This window comes from Panthera tigris, chromosome A1 (assembly GCF_018350195.1).
Source record: "Panthera tigris isolate Pti1 chromosome A1, P.tigris_Pti1_mat1.1, whole genome shotgun sequence".
Taxonomy (NCBI): Eukaryota; Metazoa; Chordata; class Mammalia; order Carnivora; family Felidae; genus Panthera; species Panthera tigris.
Genome location: NC_056660.1, coordinates 65814412 through 65833466, shown reverse-complemented (window position 1 = coordinate 65833466; position 19055 = coordinate 65814412). Strand labels below are relative to the sequence as shown.

General features: G+C 41.5%; 1 long non-coding RNA gene across 3 annotated transcripts in view; it reads right to left on the bottom strand.

The window, feature by feature from the left end:
* The window catches only part of LOC122236670, a 38318-nt gene that overhangs the window by 2174 nt on the left and 17089 nt on the right, over positions 1-19055 (bottom strand). The window lies entirely within an intron of this gene.

The window sequence follows — 19055 nt, the reverse complement described above, 5'->3', positions numbered from 1 at the left end:
ACAGTGGGGTAGAATCATCTCCTATGGAAAGGGGGCAAGTGTGGAACACAGGACAGGCCAGAGTTGCAAGGAGAGAGTAGTTTCACGTACTTTGTGTTGTGAAGTTTGAGGTTAGACCCAGGAGTCAAATGACTTGTCAGTTCATTTTTGTTTGTTTGTTTCCAGTGTAAAATAGGAATGGTGTTTAGCCACCAATGCTACTCTGTGCTTAGTTTTCAGTAAGAATCAGAAATGTTCTGTGTGTTTCTAATTCCTGCAGCCAGTTTGGCTTTTGAGCCTCCTGAAGCAAATGTTGTCCTTTCTGTTATGTTGCTATCGACAGCCCCTGTTTAGTGCTTCGGAGGGAAAAAGTCCTTCCTCAGTACCCTTCCTGCTTCTGGAATGGGAATAAGTACCTCACGCTTTTAGCTTTCTTCATGCTAAATTTTATTCAGGAGGGTAAATGTACAGCTCCCAAGATTTTCTCCTCTGATTTATTTACTTATGTTTCTTGGACAATTTTAACCAGGGGATTGAACAGATAATCAACAAAGTCCTTCTCATTATGCTGGGCCCACCTGCTCTCTCTCACGAATGGATTAAACACGGCACTTAGTGTCTGGTAGGGTTCCGTATACACTCATCTACATGCAGCTCTTGATACGCCAACCTTGGTGGTCTGACTCGTCCAACATTGTTCCCTTCCTGGGGGGAAATGAGACTTGTGACTGTCTTGCTGTTGTCCTCTATCCTACGTGTGCTTCCTGAGAATGGCGGCTCTATTTAGGCCTCCAAAAGATAACCTTGTTCTTACAATTTTGGAATCTTCCCATCTGAAAAGTGTAAAGCAGGTGCATTAGTCTGGGCTCTGCAGAGAAACTGAACCAATAGAATGTGTGTGTGTGTATGTGTGTGCATTTATACATGTAGAGAGATGTGTATATTTCTCTCTATACATATACACATGCATATACAGATACACATATACATTTGTCTATGTCTATATCTATATACACAGTCTCTTATCTATCTATTATCTATCTATCTATCATCTATCATCATTTGTCTGTCTATCTATCTATCTATCTATCTATCTATCATCTATCTCCCTGCTTATCTTCCTATCTATAGAGATTGTAAGGGATTGCCTCACATGGTTATGGAGGCTGGCAAGTCTAAAATCTGTAGGGTGGGCCAACAGGCTGAAGACTCAGGAAATAACTGACGTTGCAGTTCAAGTCCAAAGGCCATCTACTGGCAGCATTCCTTCTTGCTCAGCAAAGTCAGTCTTTGTTCTATTAGGGCCTTCAGCTGATTGGATGAGGCCCACCCACACTATGGAGAATAATCTGCTTTGCTCAAAGTTCACCATTTTAGTAGAGATACATATTCCTTATTTTTCCCTGGCTTATCAACTGAGGTTGTTTTGGCATCTTGTGACATGCTGAAGTGAAATTTAGTTTTAATTATGTTAGTGTCTGCTGTTTCTCTTTACAATTACCAAGGGAGAAGATGGATATAATGGGGAGAAAATTACACAGGAAGCATTTTGTTAAAAGAGTAATTAGAAGGAAACAAGTGAAGCAAAAGAAAAATGCAGGCAATGTGTACATCTGCTTGGCTCCATTTTTGAGACCATTCTGGTTCTGGATAATATTCTTGGGTTCTGGCCCCACTGAGGTCTTTTCTTCTCTTTTCCATCAGATTTTCTAACACTTCTGCAACTTCGAATCATTCCTAGGAGCCTTGGGAGTTTTCATTTGTAAAACTTGGGCATTTAGCTTTATTTGAAATCTAGAAGGTCCACCTATGTTTTGGCAAACAACAAGCCAACATTTGGCAGGGACGTTTTGGAGCCTGACCCACTGCCCCAAGGTACTGGGGATCATGGTGATCTGGGGTCGTTGGAAAACCAGCCTAGGGTGATTTGGCTGGCATACGACTGGCCATTCCATTGAACTGGTAACCTTTGGAAATCCGTGAGCAGTAGAAGGTAGCAGTAGGAATTTGGATTTATATTGGTAACTGACTGCCAACCAGATTTCACACAACGTTGCCATCTTAATGCTTTGGAAGTTAAAAAGGGATGCTCAACACATCAAATCCAAAATACACCATATGCAAATATCTTCTCTCCTTTACGGCTACTGTTTCTATGCCTTAGCACATTCAAATTATGCACCTTACCACCAGCTCATACTTGAAGGAGATCCATGAGATCTGTACATGCCATTGTAACATCTCTGAGACGGGTGAAAGTGTTGATAACATGCCAGAACCCGTTCCAAAAACAACTAGCGTAGAAAACACCTCTTAAGCCCTGATTTGATTAATCTGGATTGCACTTTACAGGGTTCAGAACAAGGTCAGAAGATAGGGTTGGGTAATAGCACCATGTCGTTGAAGGTAAGTGAAGGTTGATGACAGAATGGAGAAGGAGAAAGGCAGAGAGAAGAGGTGATTGGCAATGCTCAGAGGAATGCAGGTGTGTTACACCCTTCTGGGAGAAGCCTGCTATCTAGGCCTTCTTTCATACCACAGACTCACCATGCAAGGTCCCTGGGCCTTTCAGACTAATCTTTGCCTAGATTCTGAGAAGGTGCCATGTTACATTATTTATAAACAGGTTTAAAAGAAAAGCCTAGACAGTGAAACCATGTTTCCCTCTTGCTTTGAGGCATGCTTACATCTTCTATTCTCTATGGCTGTAGAGTGGTTAATGTAGAGTGGCTAACAATACACATTTAATGGAAATATTATACTGTCAATGTCATGACATATTCCATTAGAGTCTCATTTTATATTCTTACTTTCTTTCCAAATTTTTGCATCTTACACTTTGACAGGCACTCTCCAACGCACTGAAGTTTACACTCTGATGTGTTTTTTGAGTTTTGGCTTTAAGGATGAAATCACTTCTTGGGCACTTGTGTGCACCACTTTTGGGAGTGGAGATGATGCAATCATTCAGGATTGATTTGGAAACATATAACAAAAACATTAAAAACAAACATGTAGGGGCGCCTGGGTGGCGCAGTCGGTTAAGCGTCTGACTTCAGCCAGGTCACGATCTCGCGGTCCGTGAGTTCGAGCCCCGCGTCAGGCTCTGGGCTGATGGCTCAGAGCCTGGAGCCTGTTTCCGATTCTGTGTCTCCCTCTCTCTCTGCCCCTCCCCCGTTCATGCTCTGTCTCTCTCTGTCCCAAAAATAAAATAAAAAAAAATAATAAATAAAAATAAAAACAAACATGTATTTCAACACAATAGTCCTACCTCTAGGCATTCAACCTTGAAAATGATTGGAGATGAATATAAAGGTTAATTGATAATGATGTTTGTTGCAGAATTATTAGTAGGGTTGAAAAACTGCAAACAATACTAAGTGTTATAGGGGAATCAATTAAAGCAATTATGATAACATCACAATTATTTATTGTACCGTGAGCTATTGCATAGCCCTTAAAATCAGATGAGAAAGTGCAAATAATATATTGTTCAGTGAAAATAGATTATACTACAGAATGTAACATGATCACAGTTTTGTTTAAAATTATGCTTATTTCCTGAAAAACGATTGAAAGTATAGATATCAAAATGTAAACCACAGTTATCTTTGAATAAAGGAATAATGGGTGAATGCCTTCTTCCTTGACTTCCTTAATACATTATAACCTTTCTATCGTGAAATGAAGCCTTCCTTCCTAAGAGGGTAAATGTGAGGTCAGTGCCAGAGAAGGCCACAAGAAGCCAGATGGCAAAAAGTTAGACAAGATTTCATACACAGATGCCTTGATTTTGCTGCACAGGGAGACGTGGGTGTGCATGAGGAAGGGGGGAAGGAAGGGAAGATCAATGAATAATCCCAATGAGGTGTTCTTGAGTAAGATGCTGCCTAGGAAATCTCCAAATGTAAAGAGGAGAAACAAGTCTCAGGGAACCCTCAGTGAAATGCATGAGTCAGACTGCACCTAAAATAGACCTAAAAGAACCCAAACAGAAGGATGGAGCCTGGACACAGGCTGACACAGGAAGGAGACCAAATCTCCAAAATGATGTTTCCTGGGGTCTGTCAGGAGCCGGGATGCTGGGACCCTAACCCCACAAGGCAGGTGTCACGGACTGTAAGACTTACAGGGGCCAGGGGCGCAGGGTATGTGGGGCAAGAACTGGTTGTGAGAGCTTGGGGGGTTGTGGGTGGATTTAATGCAGAGTTCCTGGAGTTCCTGGTCTTTTGGGATGAGCTTGAGATTTGAACTTTGAGGTGCAATCTTCTCATTTTATACCTGTTGGCATCTTAAAAGATTTTTTTAAATGAATAGACTATTTGTTTAGAGTAGTTTTAGGTTTACAGAAAAATTGAGCAGAAAGTAGAGGGATTTTCCATGCACCCCTTCACCCCGGCCTCCAGTTTCCCCTATCATTCACATCTTACATTAATGAGGTACATTTATTACAATTGATGAGCCAATACTGGTACGTTAGTATGACTAATGTCCAGAGTTTACATTAAGGTCCAGTCTTTGTGTTATGCATTCTATGGGTGCTGACAAAAGTATCCGCCATCACAGCATCATTCAGAATAATTTCACTGCCCCAATGATCCTCTGTGCTCCGCCTGTATTCATCCCTCCCTCTCTTCCCCTGAGCCCCGGGGGGATCTTTTTACTGTCTCCACAGTTTTGCCTTTCCCAGAATGACATATAGTTGGAGTCATATAGTTTATAGCCTTTCAACTGACTTTGTTCACTGAGCCACATGCACTTAGGTCTCTACGTGTCTTTTCATGGCTTGATATTTTAAAAAAAATTTTGACCAAAATTTTTATGGATATAGCATGCAGTTTGTTTATGCATACATCTATTGGAGGACATTTTGGCTGTCTCTAGCACCTTTATTTGTTTCTACAGCTTTGCTGAGATATAATTGATATATAATGAACTTGCACACATTTGAATCTGACATTTGATGGACTTTTGCATACCTATATACCAGCAAGACTTGCCAAATTCAAGATAATGACTGTATCTACTACCCCAAAGTTTCCCAATGCCCTTTTTTCAAAAAATTTTTTTAATGTTTATTTATTTTTGAGACAGAGAGAGACAGAGCATGAACGGGGGAGGGTCAGAGAGAGAGGGAGACAGAGAATCCAAAGCAGGCTCCAGGCTCTGACCTGTCAGCACAGAGCCCTACTCGGGGCTCGAACTCACGGACTGTGAGATCATGACCTGAGCCGAAGTCGGACGCTTAACCGGCTGAGCCAGACAGGCGCCCCCCCAATGCCCTTTTATAATTCCTTCTTCACATCCTTACCTGCCACCCTGTCCCCAGACAAACACTCTGATTTCTGTCACCTGAGGATAGTTTGCATATGCTAAAAGTTTATATAAATGGGATCATACAGTATGAATCCATTTGGTCTGACTTCTTTCATTAAGCACAAGGGAGGGGGAGGCATTTCCCCTGGATTCTGTAGAAGTCTAAATTTCAAGAAGTTGGCAAGTCTCCTGAGGATGCTGACTAATATGTAGCCAGAGATTTGCCTTAATATCAACTATCCCTTCGTTAAATGTCTCCTTATATTCACCTTTAGTTATGAAAATAGCCCAAACTGTTTTTTTTCCTTCCGAGTCATGTTGCAAAAGAGTCTCCACTCTCTTTAGTACAGACACGAAGCATTTTCAGTCTAATACAATGAACCTTCCAAGCGCAGTGGACCCTTCGAATGCTGCCACTTTCTGTGACTGCCATGTTTTGATACGACTGACATGATTTTGACTGAGTGAGGCTTTCAGCCCTTTCTTAGCTCTGTACTTTGACAACTGCAAATTGTGGAAAAGCTTTTTTGTTGTATCATTAAATGGAGAATAACAACGGATTATTAAAATGTGTGTACTATAATTCCAATTTGATTAAAAAGACTATTGAGGAAATGAATAGTGATATTCATCTGGAATGATAAACAGCAAAAGATTTATTAGCATTTTTCTTAATGGTGAAAACATGAGTGATATAAATTTTCTTCTTCATCCTTTTGCGTGTTTTTTAAATTTTCTGAAATGACTGTGTGCTGTCAGAAATAGTGTGAAAAAAAATTTTATATTGAACCCCAAATTTGGGCTTTAGATTTGCAAGAAATCAGCACTTTATTTGGAATAGCTCCCATCTCCAACTAACTTGAACCCTAAGGCAATGAGAATCATTACTTATCATCCATCAGTCATTCATTCACTTACTCCTCCAACAAATATTTTTTATTCACTTGCAGGGTGCCAGGCTCTGTGTTAGATGTTGGATATAAAGATGGGGCACCTGGGTGGCTCAGTCGGTTAAGTGTCCGACTTTGGCTCAGGTCATGATCTCACGGTTCATGGGTTCAAGCTCCATATTGGGCTCAGTGCTGACAGCTCGGAGACTGGAGCCTGCTTCAGATTCTGTGTCTCCCTCTGTCTCTACCCCTCCCCCGCTCACACCTGCTCATCTCTCTATCTCTGTCAAAAACAAATAAACATTACAAAAATAAAATATAATAAAGATGAACAAAATAGCCACCCCTTTCCCTTGGAAAGATCTTTCTAGAGTTAGTCAATCAATTATCCAGGTCACATCACTGGTTTGAACAAGTCAGTCAAGAGAGGTGATTAAGATTTCAACTAGGAAGTTGGCCTTGAATGGGAAGGAGAAATGTGCTGCTCTTGGTTCCCAAGGGTGTGAAGCCACTGCGATGGCAAGTGGCGTTCTGTATGATGCTCATGCTGGTGCTTCCATCGGTCAACTGCAAACACCAGGAAGGGCCTTCACAGTGATTCAGGTCAATGGCAACTTCTGTTCTATCAGTGCGCATGCCCACTCCATTATTCTAGGGATTTTTTAAAGTTAATTTTAACTTTATGCTACTTGTGGATTCCCATGCAGTTGTAAGAAATAATACAAGGAGATTCCATGTGCCCCTTAGCCAATTTCTCCTACTGGTAACATCTTGCAGAACTCTAGTACAGTATCACACATCCTAGAGAGTTTAATGCTAGGAAAAGGGGAAAAGAGACAGCTTTGACTCCTCATCAAACTTCAAACATAGCAGGTGCCTCTTCCTTTCTTAGCAGGATTCTGCAGCACTGGCTCTTTCTCTCATACTTTAATAAAGACCTCCCTCAAGACAGATTTTTCTTTACATCTTAAAACATTTAAATATTTCCAGGTTCTGGGGACCCTGGAAAGAAAAACTTCACCTGTGAACAGTTAGTATGTTCGAAGGAAGGAAAGTGATGGAAGGAATATTCCTGAAGGAGATCATTCAGCTGTGCACAGTCTCCAGGGAGCCTGAACAGTGGCAGCCAGAAGGGGATCCAGTCTCCAGCCACTGCTGTGGGGCCATTCACAAGAGACCGGCTCTTTCTTTTGCAAGAAGATGAGAAGCCACTCTTAGAGACTCTAAAGAGTTCAGTTCCAGGCAAAAATCTAGGAGGGGAAGAGAGGGAAAGTGGTCCCAGGAGGAGGCCTACCCACCTCCCAATTCAGAAGGAAGTAAAAGGAAGTCCCTTGGTCTTTCCATAGCAGTGGAGATGAAAGCAAGTCAGGAGGCCACTTGGATGCTCAGCGGGAGTTTTAGTTTTAAAGTCACAGTGCATCTTTGTTCTCATTCACAAATGTATTTAATAAATAGTCTTGAGCAGATGCTATCCATCCATCCGTAACTGTTGAGTTGGCAGAGAGACAAGAATTAAGAGTGACTTTTAAATAGGAGATGCTTGAGACAAAGATGAGAGAGAAAAAAGTATCCCCATCAGGAAGGTGATATCTCATATTTTACTTATCCTGATTGCCTAGCGTCAGGAAAAAACACTGCACTGTGGACCAGGAGACGGAGGCTTTGTTGCTAACTAGATGGGCGGGCCTTGGTTTTCTCAATTGAGAGTCTTGGTCTATATGATTTTTAAACTTCTTATCCAAATCTATAATTTATGAGAAGATATAGGTCGGAGACCATGGGTAGCACTAACAGTAGGATAAAAGGAGCTCTTGGTACTGCCTGACTCAGGTTCACCTTTACAGAAGTAGGCTCCCCTCCACCCAGTCTGGAATTTTCAATGAGACTAAGCAGAGTTCAACATGTCACTAGAAATTAGCTAAGGCTTGCATGATGGTGTCTCCCTGACTTCTCTTTAGTGTCTCTTCCCCATCCATGTGACCCACACCAACTCTCCATCTAAACCCAAAAGTTTGAGCATGTGGTGAGGGTGACCTAGTTGTGAAAAGAGAATGAGCTTATAAGCTTTGATGCCCAGTTTTACCACTGAATTGTGTCCCCTGTTACCAAACTTGTATGTTGAAGTCCTAACCCCAGTACCTCAGAATACACCCCTGCTTGGAAATAGGGCCACTGCGGATCTATTGAGATGTAAGATGAAGTTGTATTCGAGTAGGGTGGGCCCCTAAGCTAATATACTGGTGTCCTTATAAATACGGGAAATGTGGATACATATGCGTCCATGAGGAGAGGGCCATGTGAAGACTGAGTTGTGTTGCCGGAAGCCAAGGAACCACCAGAAGCTGGGAGAGGGTCCCAGAGTAGATCCTTCCCCGTTGCTTTCAGAAGGAGCCTAGCTCTGCCAACAGCCCGATCTCCAACTTCCAGCCTCCAGAACTGTGAGAGAATAAACTTCTGTGAGTCGAGCCGCTCAGTCTGTGGTACTAAACTCTTAAAACTTTTTAAATGCTTCAGTTTATCTTTCAATAGTTCCTCATGACAGCCATAGCAAACTAATATACCATCTGTGCGGACTTGGGCAACTCATACAAATTCTATGAGCTCAAATTTTCTCAGTGGAAATTAAAGACAGACAGGGAGGTTGTTTTTTCTTTCTTTCTTTTTTTAATACAAGGTGTTGTTTTTTTGAAAGAGAGAGTGCAGAGAGGGAAAGGGGGGCAGGCAGAGGGGAAGAGAGAGAGAGTCTTAAGCAGCCTTCACACTGAGTGTGGAGCCCAGTGTGGGACTAGATCCCCACGACCCTGGGATCATAACCTGAGCTGAAACCAAGAGTCGGACACTCAACCCACTGAGCCACCCAGTCACCCTGATGTAAGTATTTTTCTTCAATGTACTTTATTTAAGTCTTTAAGTCTTTAAGTCTTCACCCTCCATGGCTCCCAATCCCCTTATGCACTGTGACTTTGCTTGTTCAAGTGCAATTTTATATTTCCTCAGGCCTTCAGTGAGGACAACCATGTTTCCACCAACAACAGTGCTCACCCCTCCATCATTTCTGCATCTTCTGCTGAGTTCTGACCTGGCCTTCAGATCACCGCGCTCAAGATGGAATTCATTTCCATGGCGTCAATTCAATAGATTTTGTGACTATAAAAATAATGCTATTATAAGCTTCTTTCATAACTAAAGTGAAACCAAAACCTCCATGAAATTATCTTGTTTTGTCTGTTTTCCTTCTTAGACCAGAACATTTTTTAGAAATGAAAACTTCATAACAGAGAAATTTACATTTAGTAGGCAGCTGTCTGCCATGATTTGCAAGAACATATATATTTTTTTATAGCTCATGAAATGAGTTGGAAGTTTAGAGTTATTCTTTTAGGCTGTGTGTGTGTGTGTGTGTGTGTGTGCATGCGCACTTGGCTTATTAAAAGTAGCTGAATTCGTGCAGCTGAGATTAAATGAGGAGGTCATTTTCAAAGAGAATATCAGACAGACATCATGGTTAGATGTTTTTGACAGCAGTTATAAAATAATGAACATGATGAAGAACCAGATTCAGGTCAAGTATTTTTTGAAGAAGATTTATTTATTTTTCTTATTTTTAATGATAGCTCATTTTTATCAGCTCTTAAAACTAGTATGAATGGTTTCAAATTTGGTTTACCCATAGTCTATGTGGCTTATTTAAGATTTGTTCATACATATATTTGTTATAATTGATTCCTAAATTCCAAGGCTAAGAGAATTAGTATACCTATAAACACAACATATCATTTAATTACTCTTGCAAACTCTAAGAAAAAAACAGTTCTGGGGAACCTGACTGGCTCAGTTGGAGGAACATGTGACTCTTGATTTCAGGGTCATGAGTTTGAGTTCCAGGCTGAGTGTAGAGATTATTTAAATAAATACAACTTAAAAAAACTTAAAAAAAAACACAGTTCGTTTCATTTCTAGGTAGTAACATTGCATTATGGATGAGAACATTTTCCATATGCCAAAGTTAGAAGCACTGATGTAGTTTCCAGAAGGAAACATATTATGAAAAGTACTTATAATTAGATTCTTGGATTAAATGTGTGTATGTGTATATGTATGAATGTGTGTATGTATATGTGTGTATTAATTGATAAATCCTGGGATAAAGATTCAGTGGGGAGGACTTTTTAGTATCCTAGTGGAATTTCCCCCCACCTTCCTGGTTGTCCATTGAAATAGAGGAATTATGGGCTATTGATTTAGAAGGTAATGGCTCTCCAAATTGAAAATGACATAATAGGTCAGACTGCAGTACAGAAATTTAAAAGGTTGACCGTGGCACCAATGGATTCTTCTATGGAAATAATAGTAATTACAGTCACTCTTTGCTGAGTACCTACTGTGTGCCAAGTTCTGCAAGGCAATTTATATGTGGGGTCACATTTAACCCTTAAAATTAAACTTGGTAGATATTATCATCTTGGATTGATGGATGAGGAAGCTGGGGCTAAGAGAAGGTAACTACGTTGTCCAAGGTCATTGAACTAGGAAGCAGCAGGGTCAAGATCAATAAAACCAATCTGGGTTGTGCCAAAGCCATAGTGCCTTTATAATACTTACAGAAAAAGTTCCTCTACATAATGCCATCCTCACAAATGCCCATCATTCTAAATTTTTTAACTTAAGATTTTTAATGTATGATTAAAAAGATAAGTACTGTATAGGCATGATTCAAAATTCAAAATGTACAAAAGAACAAAAATAAGTCTCCTTTCTTCTCTGATTTCCCAGCTTTCTAAGTTCCCTTCCCAGAGACAGCCACTCACCTTGTTTTCTGTGTTTATACACTACATTTACACACAGATAGACAGGCACAGTCTCTCTCTCTCTCTCTCTCTCTCTCTCTCTCTCTCTCTCCTCTCTCTCTCTCTCTCTCTTTCTGTCTTCCCCCCAACACCTTCACATGTAAATGCCAGCACAATGAATTCATAGTTATGTACCTCATGTTTTTCACTTGACAATATATTTTGGTGATCCTTCTAGGGCCCAAACAGTCTTAGTCACACATTTATAAACTCTGGTGGATTTGTTAGTACTAGAGTTGTCCAGAAGAGTTTACATTTTCAGCCTGTATACTTTCTTGCAAATTTGTAAGTGGTATTTGCTGGGTTTGATAAGAAGTGCGCAGGAAAGGGAGTGATTCCCTTCCTTCCAGAGATCCATATTTTTATGATTTTTAGTTTATTTATTTTGAGAGAGAGCATACATGAGCGTGAGTGGAGGAGGGGCAGGGAGAGAGAGAGAAAGAGAGAGAGAGAGAGAGGGGATCCCAAACAGGCTCTGTACCACCAGTGCAGAGCCCAACTCGGGACTCAACCTCACAAACCACAAGATCATGACCTGAGCCGAAACCAAGAGTCAGATGCCCAACCAACTGAGCCACCCAGATCCCCCACAGATCCATATTTTGAAGGAGGAGTAGCTATATTACCTACCCAAGTAAGTCATTAAATTATACAGGTACACATTAAAAAATCGAAGTTGAATACCTGTTACCAGGGTGAAGGATAAAACCCAAAGGATAAAATAGGGCTTGGAGGGCACCAGGGTGCATAACAAATGAATATAAAGATGTGCAATGCAAAATCTGAAATGAAAAGATGTGTTTGATGTATAAAGACAGCCTTAAGGAAAGACTATCCAAAAATGCACCCAGTAGGGGAAAACTGCATCCCACTGAAATACCAGAAAGCCACACAGCTCATTCCTAACCCTTAATTCCTCTGAAGAACAATTTACACCACCAAGAAAAGGAAAGCTCTTAGATGTAGAAAGCAAAACCCTTATCAGGACAGATGCCCAGCATTTAGGAAACCATTTGGACACAGGGGAAAAAATAATCTCTTTCCTGCATGATATGGCAGCAGAGAATAGATCAAAAAGCGTTGGGCAGAGGAGTCCAGCAGGGACTACAAACTGGGAGGATTTTCACATTCGGAGACATGCCGAAAAGAGCAGGCAACTCACTGACAGGCAGAAGAAAGATGCGAATAATTTTTCTGTCTTAGCCTTAGCAACAGCTCTAAAAACATTTACAGACCCATTGGGTTGCTTACCAGGCTTAGAGACATGTGTGTCTTCCTCCTTTGAGTGTGTGAAGCAGGCTTGCATCCTATCTTCAAAGTTTTGCAAACCCATCCTGCCCTATTCACTCACAAATTCCCCAAGCATCTGATTCAATTCACTTCCAGGAGCACACACGGAATCCTTCTCACATACAAGCAGGTTCTAGGGGCCAAAATGCAAAATGGAAATATGTAGGACATTCTTTTCATTAAGATGCTTCCCTCTACTGTAAAACAAATTGCTTTTTAATAAGGCACTTTCTACTTTCAGATTACTTAGCTCTATGATACACAGCCTCCTTTCTCTCTACTGGGTTTCAGAACGTTTCTTAGAATAGTCCTTGATTCTATGGCTTCCACTAGCTGTAAATGATCTCAATTTGCCCATGAGATATCTCCGCCTGGATTTTGCTCTTTGGTTTCCAGCAAAGACTTTTCCTTTTGTAAATAAGGCAATATATAATTACAGCTATGCCCATGATGTGACAACGTCTTAGCTTATCTTGGCTTGGTCCTTAGATTTCTGATTACTTACACTAACTTCTCAGGAATTCTTGGATTCTTCTCTCACCCCTGGTTTGCTCACAAACAACGACTTGGCTGCCTGTTTATTACCTTTGGACTGACACAGGAGTATGTGTGCATCTATCTATCTATCTATCTATCTATCTATTTATCTCTCTCTCTCTCTCTTTCTGTCTCTATATCCTATATATATATATGTATATACATATGTATATATATAGTTTAATAGAGACAAAAGTGAACTCTTGCATTTTGACCCTGTTACGGGCTGAATTGTGTTCTGTCGAAATTAACATGTTGCAACCCTATCCCCAGTACCGCAGAATGTGACTGTACAAGGAGTCGGGGCACTTAAAGAGGTAAAGTGAAAATGAAGATGTTGGGGAGGGTCCCAGCCCAGTCTGATGTGTGTCCTCATGAGAAAAGGAGATCTGGACACACAAGGAGACATCAGGGCCTGTGTGCACAAGGAGAGACCATGAGGCGAGACAGCGAAAGGACAGCCGTTTGCATGCCAAGGAGACAGGCTTCAGATGAAACCAGCCTGGTGGCACCTTGGTCTCGGACCTCCAGGCTCCAGCACTGTGAGAAATAAATTTCTGTTTTATCGTGCCATTGTGTTAAGGCAGGCCTAGCAAACTAATACAGACCCCAGAGGCAAGTCCATAAGAAAAGAATAGGGGGGATGGGGAGAGTGGGGGCACTTGACTTTGAAGCAGCTGCATGAAAGCTATGCGAAAGAAGTGTAGGGATTTAGGTTGATTTTAAATGCAACTAAATGCTTGCAGACCTTCCCCGTAGGGGCTTTCTTTACAGAACCCCTGTCTTTGACTGCAGCAGTCTTGGCCACGAGACTTGCTTTTGCCAATAGAATGTGAGCAGAAATGAGGGAGGTAGTGGCCCATCACTGACTTCTTTGTCAGAATATGAACAGTATCAAGGGAGTGAGGAAAAGATTCTCCTTTACCCTGAGTCCTGTGGGGGTGGGGGGAGGGGAGGCATTGTGGAGCATAACTAGAGCTGATGGGTGGTAGACGTTGTTTCACAAGCCAATGAGATTCTTGAGGTCTTAACTGCCACGTGACTTAGCTTGGGCTAACAGATACAAAATTGATGAGTGATATGGCTGCTAAGCAAAGCTCATGAGCTATTTTTTTTACGTTTATTTATTTATTTTGAGAGAGAGAAAGTGAGAGAGCAAGTGGGAAGGGACGGAGAGAGAGGGAGACCAAGAATCCTAAGCAGGTTTCATGCTGTCAGCGCAGAGCCGAATGTGAGGCTTGAACGCGTGAACTGTGAGATCATGAGCTGAGCCAAAATCAATAGTCAGATGTTTAACCGACTGAGCTACCCAGGCGCCACCTGCCCCATGAGCTAATTTGTTAGTCGTCTTTACTCAGATTGTATCAGGAACATTGATTTAACTTACGGGAAACATGCATGAAGAGGTCAAATGGCAAACTGAATTTTCCAGAAAAAAAGAGTACAGGCTAATGGGAGGATTTAAAATTAGGTCATATGAAGGAAAAATGGAAGGAACTGAAGAAATGTGGTCTGAAAAAAGAGAAGATAGGGACAAAATTCTATGGAAAATGGACTGGACCCATTCTGGGGGAGCTGGGGGGTGGGTTATTTCCCAAGGGCTTTTGATGGAAACATTGGTGAAGGGAATCTTCACTGTTTATATTCAAATTCAAATTGTGTTAAATTTTAAATATGAAATAGTTATTAAAAAGGAAGAATTTCCTAACCTTTAGAACTATTTCTTCAACAGATGTTGGCGAGGATGCAGAGAAAGAGGATCTCTTTCGCATTGTTGGTGGCAATGCAAGCTGGTGCAGCCACTCTGCAAAACAGTATGGAGGTTCCTCAAAAAACTAAAAATAGAACTACCCTATGACCCAGCAATTGCGCTACTAGGCATTTATCGAAGGGATACAGGTGTGCTGTTTCGAAGGGACACATGCACCCCCATGTTTATAGCAGCACTATCAACAGTAACCAAAGTATGGAAAGAGCCCAAATGTCCATCGATGGTTGAATGGATAAAGAAGATGTGGTATATTTATACAATGGAGTATTACTCAGCAATCAAAAAGAATGAAATCTTGCCATTTGCAACTATGTGGATGGAACTGGAGGGTATTATGCTAAGTGAAATTAGTCAGAGAAAGACAAAAATCATATGACTTCACTCATACGAGGACTTTAAGAGACAAAATAGATGAACATAAGGGAAGGGAAACAAAAATAATATAAAAACAGGGAGGGGGACAAAACAGAGGAGACTCATAAATATGGAGAACAAACTGAGGGTTACCGGAAAGGTTGTGGGAGGGGGGGATGGGCTAAATGGGTAATGGGAATTAAGGAATCTACTCCTGAAATCATTGTTGCACTATATGCTAATTTGGATGTGAATTTAAAAAAATGAAAAATAAAACAAGTTAATAATAATAAAAAAAGAACTATTTCTTAAAGGGATTTCCTTCCTAGAGGTGTTTAACCAGACCCTGGTGATGGATATCTCATCAGAAATAGTAAGGGGGGAATTTGTTGTTGGTGGTGATGTGGTGTGGACCAGTGGTGGAGTGCTAGATCGGACATTTTTAGCAGTGTAGCAAATCTTATAAGGAACTTTTAACATGACAGTGGTATTTAGTAGTCTACATTTATTTTATATAGTCATAACATGTAACTTGTATAAAGCCAGTCACTATAATGGTGAGACTCTTCTAATGAACATAAAAAAATTGAAGTGAGCATAATTACTCATCAACTGTTATCAAGTAACTTCTCTTTGCCAAGCACTGTTCTTAGCATGGGGGAAAGACAACATGGCTAAGTTTCTTGCTCCCCTGGAATTTATACCAGAATAGAAGAGACAGACTGTCAGCAAGTAAACCAATAAGTTCATTTTAGATAGTGCTAAGTGCTCTGAAGGAAAACAGTGCCAGGTAGAGTAGGTGGCTGCATGTGGACACAATAGAGTGAGAGGGTCCTCTCTCACATCCTAACGTGTGAGCTGAAACCTAGGTGACAAGGAGGATTGTGAATAAGAACATTCAAGGCGGAGGGAGTGGCAGAAGAAAGACCAATGTGGAAATGAATGCAACATGGTTGAATACTAGAGTAATTGCTACGTTCTGTGATTGCAGAACAAGAGGGAGAGAGAGGTAGGCAAGGCACAGATCGCGGAGGACCTTACAAGCCAGTTCTTCTCGAACTGTCCATGGTGAAGAACTTAAAAAATAGTTAAAAATTTTTTTCAGCCACAGGCCAACATGCAATCCAATGTGACTAGTTTGCAGCCTGTGCTACCAGATCACGTCCACGCAAGCTTGGCAACCCCCTAACTAGACCTCCTCTTCAATGAGATGAGTCCACTGATCACGTGCTTGAACGTTGTGCCAATGCCAAATTGCCATGATAGTTTCTAAATGCTGGCTCTCAATTTCTCCCCTTATTATATTTATTTTGATGCAGACCAGGAACACATGTTTGTGGATACATGGCCCACACTTTGATTAGTGCATGGAAAGGACCTTGGAGTAAAATCCTTATGATGACCTTGGATTTTACTCTAAGAATCCAGAACCACTAATGAGATGGTGGTGGTGCTCTTGACTAAGGTGAGGAGGACTAACGGGGAAGAAAATTGGGTGGAGAGAGCAAAAGTTTACTTTGAAACGTTAAGTGAGAAATGTCTAGATCTCCGAGTGAGAGGCCAAGTAGGAAGTTAGTTATATGAGCCTGGGGCTCCCAGTTGAGGTCAGGGCCAGAGTTGTAATTTTGGGGAGTCATGATAGCCTGCATTTAAAGCCACAGACTAGGTGAATTACCTAGCAAACATTGTTATGAAAGAAAAGAGAGCCAAGGGCCTAGGCTTGGGGGCATTCCCACATGGGAGTTGTTGATTCCATCAGCGACATTATCTAAGAACTTTGAATCTGATATTTTTGGAGCCAAGGCATCACAAAACACAGAACGGAATCTCAAAGTGGCACAATGCTGACATGAAGTGGGTCAGCAGGTACACATGGAATGAATAAATGAGTTCAACAACACCCTCCCAACTCTGAGATATTGCAATTCTTATGTTATTCAAGTTTCATATTCATGACATAGAGGGTTGAAGAGTGGCCTCCAAGAAGTTATGTCCATATCTCAGAACCTGTGAATGTGACCTTATTTGGTAAGAGGGTCTTTACTGATGTAATTAAGAATGTCAAGATGAGACCATCCTGGATTATCCAGGTGGGCTCTAAATCCAATGACAAGTGTCCTTACAGGAGACACACAGACGAGAGGCAGACAGAAGAAGAGGGGCCATGTGACAATGGCAGAGGTTGGGGTGACGCTGCTTCGAACCAGGGAAACAAGAATGGAGGCAACCGCCAAAAGTTGGAAGAGGCAAGAAAGATTCTCCTCCGGAGTCTTCAAAGAATACAGCTTCATCGACACATTGATTTTGGACTTCTGCCCTCAGAATTATGAGAGAATAAATCTGTTATTTTAAGCCACTATGTTTGTGGTAAATTGTTAAGGCAGCCCCAGGAAACTAACACACATGGAGTCTCTCAGCTGACTCAGTTCCAACATTTCTTCAGGAACTGTGCTTTATTCTAACCCTGCGGTTTTCTACTGTGGCTGCACATTAATATGGCTTACAGAACATATAGCAAATACTGCCCTGGCCACACCCTCAGACATTCTGCTTCCGTGGGCTCGGGTGGTTGGCTGGCATTGGTGCGTAGTCAGAGATGAGAACTGCTACTTAGTCACAATGTCAAGGGCACGACACAGAAATACACAGGGTAGGAACATCTATACAAAAATTGTTTTAGGGGCCCCAGGGTGGCTTAACTGGTTATGCGTCTGACTCTTGATTTCAGCCCAGGTCATGATCCCAGGGTTGTAGGATTGAGCCCTGTGTCTGACTCTGCACTGAGTGTGGAGCCTGCTTAAGATTCTCTCTCTCTCTCTCTCTCTCTCTCTCTCTCGCTTGCTCGCTCCCTGCCCCTCTCCTGTGCTCTCTCCTAAAAAAAAAAATTAAAAAAAAAATTTCTTAGGAATTTTCTTCGGAACGTTCTGTATCTTTATGCCCAAATATAAAGTATTCTTTGAAACTGTCTGAAGCAGTGTCACATTGGCTGTCTACACAGACTCTTAGGGCAGTAAGTCAGTCCTGTTTCCACCACGAAGGGGTAAACAGAGGCTCTAACAGTAGCCATCATTATTGACAGGATGCTCCCCTTGCTGCCCTCAGGAGCACGGGGGAGGCATCGTGTTCTAGGTTGAAGTTTGACAACGCTTAACTTTAAGATAAATCAAAAGCTGCCCCTTGCCACCCCTGGCTCCAAATTGTTCCACTGCCTTCCTTACAATCAGATCATTATAATTTTGAATTTCTGGTGGCATGCTACTTTGTGTAATTTTTCAAAATCTGCTGCCTCGATGTGCTGAATAGGAGAATAGTACATTCTTATTTGGAGGGAAGAGGGCCCTTAATTGTGGAACAAAGCAATTCCTTGTACGTCAGCCCTAAATAAATGTTTCTTTATTTCTGAAGTTGTGTGACCTCCTGTAGTGGTCTTTCCAGCACGTCAGCGAGTAGTCAGGAGTGAATTGTAGTTAGCTATGCGCGCTTGTCTGTAAAGGCCTTTTAACAACAACGAGGAACTCACTGCATCTACTGACTCCCCGGGAAGTCTGAGGTCACAAGTTTGGCCGGGGCACATGAGCCCAGATAATGAAGATGGTTTTGCCCTTTTGAGACAAAGCCAGCAACTGTATGGACTTCATTATGCACTTTGGGTCATGTGCTAACAATGAGGGTTTCTCTAATACTAATCCCCCTAATGATGGCTTCTCCCAGCCCTTACAACAAACCTCACAAGGCCCCGTGGTTTGGCAAGCCAGATAGAATAAAGGCAGCACGGTGTTTGGCTTTTGAACTGAGTTCAAGGCAATTAAAGTTATGGGCTAAAGAGGAAAGGAGGGGGTTTAGAAATACCAGTATAATAAGTAGGATGACTGCAGTACCCCGTAAATTAACTCAATTAGACAAAGCCTGATTTAACGGGGGAAAGATGGTGAGAAGCGCTACCCTCATTAAATCTGGCTGTTAGAGGTGCTCCTAATGGCTTTAAATTTGTTTTAGCCGTTTGGATCATATAAAATAGTCTGTGCATGTGCACGTACACACGTGTACACACGTGGGCTCTGCGATTTTTGT